Source organism: Castanea sativa, chromosome 7 (genome assembly GCF_040712315.1).
Source record: "Castanea sativa cultivar Marrone di Chiusa Pesio chromosome 7, ASM4071231v1".
NCBI classification, from domain to species: Eukaryota; Viridiplantae; Streptophyta; class Magnoliopsida; order Fagales; family Fagaceae; genus Castanea; species Castanea sativa.
Window position 1 is genome coordinate 27,416,507 of NC_134019.1, and position 8,981 is coordinate 27,425,487.

At 35.9% G+C, this 8,981-nt stretch overlaps 1 long non-coding RNA gene across 1 annotated transcript; it reads right to left on the minus strand.

Annotated features, from left to right (window-relative positions):
- Window positions 1-5,649: 5,649 nt before the first annotated feature.
- On the minus strand, window positions 5,650-7,442 carry LOC142643662 (uncharacterized). Its single transcript, XR_012845897.1, has 2 exons — window positions 7,202-7,442; window positions 5,650-6,244 (listed from the first exon to the last, which is right to left on the minus strand). It is a non-coding gene; the product is annotated as an uncharacterized LOC142643662 (long non-coding RNA).
- Window positions 7,443-8,981: the final 1,539 nt, after the last annotated feature.

Consider the following 8,981-nt stretch of genomic DNA (forward strand, 5'->3'; position numbering starts at 1 on the left):
AGCTAGAGTGGAGGAATGTCAGAGGGTCCTTGATTTACTGTCAATCTATGAAAAAGGCTCCGGCAGAAAATTAATAGAGAGAAAACAAACATCTTTTTTAGTGCCAACACCCATCAAGATATGAAAACTCAGATTCAATAACTCTTAGCTATGCCAGCTATTCGCCAGTATGGAAAACATCTGGGTTTGTTAGCATTGGTGGGGTGTGCTGAAAAACAAAGTTTTGCCTACATTAAGGAAAGAGTGTGGAGAAAATTACAAAGTTGGAAGGAGAAGCTCCTTTCACAAGCTAAGGTGTTAATCAAAGTTGTCGTCCGGGCAATCCATACCTACACCATGAGCTGTATTAAGCTCCCTAAAGGCTTGATAAAGGAATTGGAAACTCTCATTCGTAAATTCAGGTAGGGGTACAGTGGGGAAAGCAATAAAGTACATTGGGTTAAGTGGGAGAGAATGTGTGAAGACAAGGAGAAGGGGTGGATGGGATTTAAAGACATTGAAAATTTTAATGACTCGTTATTGGCAAAGCAGGTGTGACGCATGATTAATAATCCGGTTCTTTATGCCATAGAGTTTTTAAAGCTCGTTTTTTTCCGGATTGCTCAATCCTTGAAGCTAAGGATTCTACCTTAGGGTCCTATGCATGGAAAAGCATTATAGGTGCTAGGGATGTGATTCAGGAAGGGACGGTTTGGAGGATCAGGAATGGGCACTCTGTAAGAATAAGGGAGGACAAGTGGTTACCGGTTAAAACCAATAGATCAATCATCTCTCTCCTCCCCCCACAGTTGCACCAGGCACCAAGGTGAGCTCTCTAATTAATCCTAATTTGAGAGAGTGGAATTTAAACTTGGTGAACTAGCTCTTCCTGCCCCATGAAGCTACTGTCATTTGTGGCATGCTCATAAGCACAAGACTTCCCCCTAACCAAATTATATGGGGCCTCACTCCCTCCGGTAAGTTCACAACTAAGAGTGCTTATAAGCTTCTTGTGTCTCGTAATTCCACTAACCATGTAGGTACATCTTCGCCTGAGAATCAAAGGTTGTTCTGGAGAAGTTTGTGGCAGTTGAGAGTGCCAAACAAACTCAAGCACTTTGCCTAGCATGCGTGCAACGAGGCCCTACCCACTATGTCCAACCTAGTTCGGAGACACATTGCCACATCAGAGATATGCAGCGCCTATCAAGCCCACCCGAGGACACTTTTCATGCTCTCTAGTCTTGCACAACATTAGAACCGGTCTGGAGTTCACTTTCCTGGTCCCAGTCCTCTACCAATGCCCACATGACAAGCTTCCAAGGTATTCTGGACAAACAGATGCAGTTTAAGGATGACTACAGAGCCGAGATCTTCATCACCATTGCATGGATGCTGTGGAATCGCCGTAATGCTCTGAGACGTAATCTTCCAGTCCAACCTCTCAACCGAATTAGTGCCTTGGTTGGAACCTACTTACAAGAATATTTGGACACTCTAGATCAGACACCAGCTACGGCAGCCCCTCTTCTGCCTCAGAAATGGCATCCACTTGATGAAAGTAAGTTCAAAGCTAATTTCGACACTGCGGTTTTCAAGTCTTGCAACCAAGCAGGGATAGGTGTGATCATTCGGGACTGGCGTGGTGAGGCCATTGGTGCATTATCCATGCCAGTTCTCGCAGCCCAGTCCATTGTGGAGTTAGAAGCCCTTGCTTGTCGCCGTGTGATGCAGGTTGCAATGGAGCTAGGACTACAAGATGTTGTTTTTGAAGGCGATCTTCTCCAGGTGATCCAAGCTATTTCTCAAGAACATTCGGACCACTTAACTTATGGCCACATTATTGAAGACATCCGAAACCAAGTTGTTGCTCTTTCTTCTTCGAACTTTATTTTTAATACTAGACACTGCAACGTTGTAACAGATGCTCTAGCTAAAAAAGCCAAGAATTTTAGGGAGACTCGGGTGTGGATTGATTCCCTTCTTAAGGACATTGTCCCCCTTTTAGAATTTGACATTCATTGAAGTTTGTTTTGCCTTGAATAAAAGTCCAAGCTACTGATAGTCTAGTTTCTCAAAAAAAAAAAATGAAAATAGTGTTAGAAAAAAAAAAAAAAAAAAACTAAATTTTGTATTACATTTTCCAACACTACCCATTGTAAAGGGTAAAAGCCTCTTTTCTACCCTTGCAATCTTTGCAAAAGTCTCTTTTGACATTTGCTGGCTCGGTAACTTGAATCAAAATACTAAAACGGGACATGGGGTTCAAACCCCAAAAGTTTGCTGTATAAAGAGAGAGGGTGAAGAAATTTTTTTTTTTTTTTTTTTTTTTTTTTTTGGGTCTAAAGAAAATATAAAGTGAAAATTTATAAGGAACGGTGTTAAATCAATATCTACCCAATGGAATGATGCAACTGTACACCAGCAGTAGGAAAATAGTACTGAAATGGTTTTCCAAACGAAAAATTATACATTTTTTGTGTTTTAATTGCATTGTGTCGTTAATTTCTATAGCCACGTGATGCAATGAGGTTTATATAAAAGTTAAAAAAATGGATAAATTGCAAAGTATACCCTTGAAGTTTGGGGTTGCTTATATTTTACACAATAAAATTTGAAAAATTGGATTTTACGCCTTAAAGTTTAGTTCTGTTAGCAAAACATTACCCTCTGTTAGTTTAAGCTGTTAAATGACATGTTGGGGTGTTGAGGTGTATTTTTTTTTTTTCCCCAAAATCTGCCCCTCACAAAACTAATGTCATTTTACTTGAAACAAAACTACTGCTAGCTTACAAAACAAGACTGTTCCGCCAAGAAGAAGAATCATAACCCAAATGCAACACGACCGTTTCACCAAAACTCTTTTTATTCCCAAAATCACATACCCATAGCTGCTAAAATAGACTCTGAATATTCCATCAGGTGGTCATGAACTATTTGAAGCTACTCTTGCTGCCGAAGAACGTCTTCCTATTGTTTGTGGCCATATTTAGCCAACTATTGTAGAGTACTCTTGTAATTCATTAGTATTAAAAAATTATTTATTGATATTCTCGTTTTTAATTTATTTTATCATTTAGTTTCCTATTTTACCTGCTCTCTCCTAGTGCTTCATATTGAAATTTAGTTAAGATTGAAGACCCTGAAGAGCCACATATTATAGCCAACACGTTCCACCAATATTGTTATTAATAGAATCAAAGAAAGTGGTCTCCCCTTAACGAGAGTTGCAGAGAAAGAGAGGAGAGCTCACTGCCGGCGTCGGGATGGACCTACTCTAGAGCCATTGCACCGCCGTCGATCTGAGGCAGCTCTTTCACCGCCGCCAGTAAGGTGGAACGAACAAGATGGAGAGGGTTGTGGATGATGAACCAAAGAGAGTTTGTGATTTTATTTTCTGCACCAGTGAAATGACACCGTCTATGGGCTTTATGTTCTAATTTTTCTTCTTGGGCGAAAAGGTCCAGTTTTGTAAGCTAGCAGCAGACAATGTTTTGTAGGGGGTTAATATGGGAAAGAAAATAAGGGGCAGTTTGGTAAAGGAGTTTCAGTAATGTTGTCTATAATTTTTTGAAATATGTGTGAGTAAAAAAGTATGTGTTAGGTTGTTTAAAAACTGAAAATGTGTGTTTTAACCACTCTACCAAACAGGGCCTAAATGTCAGCATGCCAAGCTGTCCTTTAGAGGGTGTTTAGTAGAGGAGTTTGAGTAATGTTATTTGGGTGTTTTTAATATATGTGTGAGTGAAAATGTGTGTGAAAATGTGTGTAATGTTGTTTAAAATGTGAAAATGTGAGTTAGAACTCACTCACCAAACAGGTTCTTAATAGTTTAAACTAACAGAGGGTGAAGTTTTGCTAATGAAACCAAACTTCAAGATGTAAAATTTAATATTTCAAACTTTAGAGTGTAAAATCTAAGCAACTCTAAACTTTAAGGGTGTACTTTGCAATTTTCCCAAAAAAAAAAAGCATTTTGCCTTTCCAAGACACCATTTGTTATTGACTTTAAGGGTGCGTTTGGTTCAACGGTAAATCAGTTTCAGAAAATATTTTACACATTTGTGTGTGTTTGGTAGCAACTAAAAATTTGGTCAAACTGAAAATCACTTACCCATTGACCGTAAAATACCCCTTCCCACCCGTAAAACAATTTATGTTTCTATTTTACCTTCAAATAGAATTTTCCAGACTGAAAACTGAAAAGGAGAGAGAGAGCAATGACTCACACCAAAAGAGAGAGAGAGAGAGCTAAAGGGAGATCGCCGAATCCGGTCAGATCACGCCAGTGAAGCCTAGATTGTCGTTCTCAACCCAAAGCCCCGCCGTCGAGCTCGCGCTGGGCGAGATCGAGCTCGACGGTGTGAGATCGCGCCATAGAACTCACGCCAGCAAGATCGGTGACCCACCGACCACCGATCTCTCTCTTCCTCCTCCCTCTCTCAGTTTGACCGAATGATTTATTTGCCCAGAATGTTGTTGTTTTGATTTTTGTTTGTTTAAAAGTTGATGGATTGCAATTTTCTATTATAAAATTTGTTTGGAATGTGAGAAAATGGCTAAGAAAATGTGAAAAATTAGTAGAAAATTTTCATTTTCAAAATGTTACCAAACACTTGAAATTATTTCCTAATATAATTTTTAAAATGCAACCAAACACTAAAAAATATTTTCCTTTCCTGAAATTATTTTCACCTGAAATTATTTTACACTCAGAAAATATTTTACACTGAAACAAACGCACCCTAAATTCAGTCCGGAGTTGGCGTAAAACATTGTTTTACGCCAGCCAATAATAACGCGCCACGTCATTATTTCAGTAAGAGTTTAAATAGTCCTTACCACATACAATAACATCACTCTTAAACCCCAAATCAAAAATGCGTATTAGACCAAATTAAAAAAATATCCTCTGCTTCCTCTTGCTCGAACCTCCACCCACCACACAAGTCGTTGATTTTGTTGCTGGAGCCGCCGTGAGCATGGTGTTTGGATCCTAAGGTTTGTTTTCATGATTTGCCATTTTACCCAATTTGGATTTCAAATGGTTGATGGGTTTGGATTTTTTTTTTTTTTTTTGGGACATTAATAACTTGATTTGTTATGGGTTTTTTTTTGTATTTTGGTATATTTGATGGGTTTTGATTAGACTCTCAAGTGTTAGGGTTCAAACCCAAAACGAATCTAATTGTGGTTCTTTAGTGATAGGAAGGAGGATGGATTTGTATACACTCTAATAGTTGTTAGGGACTGTATTCTTACAAATATGAGCATCCTTGCAGATTGGAGTTGAGAGGGATTTCATTATTTGTAAAATTTGGTTGATTTTGTTGGTTGGAATTTAATTTGACAATTCCTGGATTAGTTTTTGTCCCATGTATTAGATAAATAGATTAAAATCCTTGTCTTTGTCATCTAAAATATTTTTAGCTGTTGTTTCAATGACTAGTCAAGTTGTCCCCCCTACTACCATGGTTTCTTCTGGTTTGGTACTTGTTGGGAAGTGCATATTAAAAAATAATTATTAGAAAGACAAAACCAAACTAGACTATGGGCTATAACAAAACAAAAATTATAATAGGCCCTAAAGAAAGGTGCAACAAACCAACAAATTCCTATATACTGTATCATTTCATAAAAACTAGAAACTTAAAAAGGCAAAATTCCCCAAGAAAAAAACTAGAAATTTAAATTTATGAACAAAATTAACTTCAAATTCTACATACGGAATGTGATGTTATAAACACAACAAATGTGCAAAACTAGTAATCATTTCAGTTTACATGGATGAACCAAAATGAGAGATATGAAAAATGATAAAGCATATCAAATCCACAAGTCATGAGCTAGTATTCTTGAGGCTTGGACAAAATACAAAATACAGTCAATGGAAAGGACCCCAACCATATAGAGCAAGGACCAAAGACTTGGAATCAGAAAATTTGCACCTACAAGCAGTGTTCACTACACTCTGGTCCATTTGGAACCATAGAAACCGGGTAACCCATGAAGGGAAAACTCCTAACGCCCTAGAGGTCATTCTAACTGTTCAATCTCTTATATGCAGGTACAAGGAAGCCTTTAGCAACTGTGCTGTTACATCCCATAGAAGCACGGATCAGAAGAGATGTGATCAGAAAATTAGAGGTCCTTGGCAGCTCATCATCAAAATTGTTGGTGTCAGAGAAAAGGGATTCAATAGAGCAGGGATTGCCTACGAAGCCAAAAGCATAAATGGAGATACCATTATGCAGGGAGTTTCAAGCTGTACAGCAAAACCAGTACCAGTTACCATTCAAGAAGCTATGCTAGAGGCAGCTATTCAAGCTAGGAATTTGGGCTACACCCACTTTTTGTTTCTCAGTGATAGTAGGAAAGCAGTCCAGGATTTCAACAGGGAATGCATTCCCAACTGGCAGGAAAAAATTTTGTTAACAGACTAGACTCATCCTAGCCTCAATTTTGTCCCAAAATTTGTAAATAGTCATGTCAACAAACTAGCTAAATTGGCAACTATAATGCCAATCCATGGCTGTATGGTAAACCAGAACTTTTTGTAACTTGAATCTTCTTGAAATGGTATATAAAAAAAAATAATAATAATAATAATAAATAAAAAAAGGACCATTTGACTTCTTGGTCTTGCTTAATTTCTAACCACCAAAACTAAATTTTTCGTAGCAAAAAATTAGTCCTATATTCAGTAGAGTACAAAATTACTTTCTTCAATATTCAAGATTTCCTTTAATATGAGAGTAAGTGCAGAGTCCTAAAATAGCTGCAAGACAAAGAAACAAGGTTTTCCTTTATAAATCAGCCATTTTTCTTTTAAATTGTAACCAAAAATTAAGAAAAAATCTTCCATTGCACCTTTAGAAAAATAAAAGTTTTAGATTTCATATTGATTTCTCTATTCCCACATTACTCAACAGTCAAAACTTCTATCATACAAGCAACTAACATCGTTCTAAATTTTCTTAAAGTAGTTAGGTAATGGCCTTCTCTATGCCTCTATCAAAAAATATCAATCCTCCTTCCTATCACTGAAGAACCACAATCAGATTCGTTTAGGAGTTGAACCCTAACACTTAGGAATCTAATCAAAATACCAAAATACAGAAAAATCCATAACAAATCAAGTTATTAACGTCCCAAAAAAAATTCAAACTCATCAATAATCCAAAATCCAAATTGGGAAAAAGGGCAAATCATGGAAACAAACCTTGGGATCGCGACACTATACTCACAGCCTCTAGCATGTTTAAAAGCTCCCTGACGACTTGTGTGGCGACGTGCATCGGTGTGTGGTGGTGGAGGTTTAGGCAAGAGGAAGTAGAGGAGGTTCGGGCAAGAGGAAGTAGATACGCGTTTCTGATGATTTGGGATTTATTGGTGCTGTTATTGTATATGATGTAAGGTCTCATTAGATGATGTGGCACGTTTTCATTCGATGGCGTAAAACCAGTGTTTTACGCCACGCTAGTTCCGGACCGAATGTTAACTCAATATGGGGTGATATTGTGTATTTGGAATGCATTAGTTGGGTTTTACAATCCCGAATGGGAATGCTCTAGGGAGGAGGAAGAGGAGAAGATTTATATAAAAAAAAAAATAAAAGCAAAACAAACAAACAAACCTCAAATAACATTACTTAAAAAGTTATTAGATGATATAATATTATTTGAAGTTATATTACTGGTGACTCCATGTTAGAGTCAGGGTGGTCACACATTATTATATATAAAATTCAAAAAATTTATGATTTTTTTACCCTTAGAAAATGTTTGACCACCCTAAATTTTTTTAAGCCCAATATAATTATACTTTGGACAAAGTTTAGTAACAAATTAACTTGGTTGTAGCTAAGGCTACAACTCCACTCAATATTTTTTATTGGATATGAATTTTGACAAATTCACAATTAGATTACATTTTTTTGCTTATATCCTTCAAGCTTGCAAAACTTCAAGAAGATCAAAGATCACTAGCTTATTTCATCAATCAAATGTTTAGATTTCGAGTTTTCGTAGTCTAAAATTATATGCAAAAATTAAGTTTATGGATCAAATAGTAAATAACATTCGATTGACATGAGACATGTGTTTTAAGAACATAAAAGAACATATAATTCAACAATTAAATTTTCAAAATATGTCACCATGTTAATTTGTTTAGTGAAAGTTGTAGTCTTAGGCTACAACTAAGTTTGTAGTCAAATTTTGTCCTCAAACTTGTTCATCTTAAAAATATATTGAGCCCTTACAAACAAAAACAAAAAAATCCAAGAAAATTTTTAAAAAAGATGTAGCTTGCAGTATTGATAATGAGATTATCATGCAACGATTTCAAAATAAAAATTTTTAAAAATCGTAGAAAGAAATTGTAAGAGTTTATGTTTTGGTTTTTTTTTTTTTTTTTGTTGTTGTCAATATATGAATTTATCTTTGTATTAGATTTTGTTCAATTTAAGTTCTTCATGAACACCCTAGGAAAAATTCTTGGAGCCGTTACTGAGTTATATTGGTGTAACTCTACGTAATATTATATCACCTAAGAAATTTCTATTAGATTAATATTTCTATAATCACACTGTTGAGTTATATGTTCTTTATGTTCTTAATATGCACACCAAGTTTCTTGTCAATTGGAAGACATTTACTATTAGATATAGAAGCCCATCTTTTATGCATAATTCTAAATACAAAAACTGAAGATTTAAACACGTGATCGATGACATAGTTAGCGATCTTAGATCATCATGAAAATTTTCAAGAATGTCAAATGTAAGAAGAGAATCTAATCCAAGGTGGGTTTATTAATACTTCACATCTAATAAAGAGATATCAAGTAGTGCAACATTGCTTAAAGTATAATAGGCTTGAACTCAATCATATATATATGTTGGGTTATAAATTGAATCCAATTAATTAATTCAATTACCTAAGTTGATTAATTATTCAAATTACAAGCAATAACGTGGATGCACAATCAAATCACCAAAT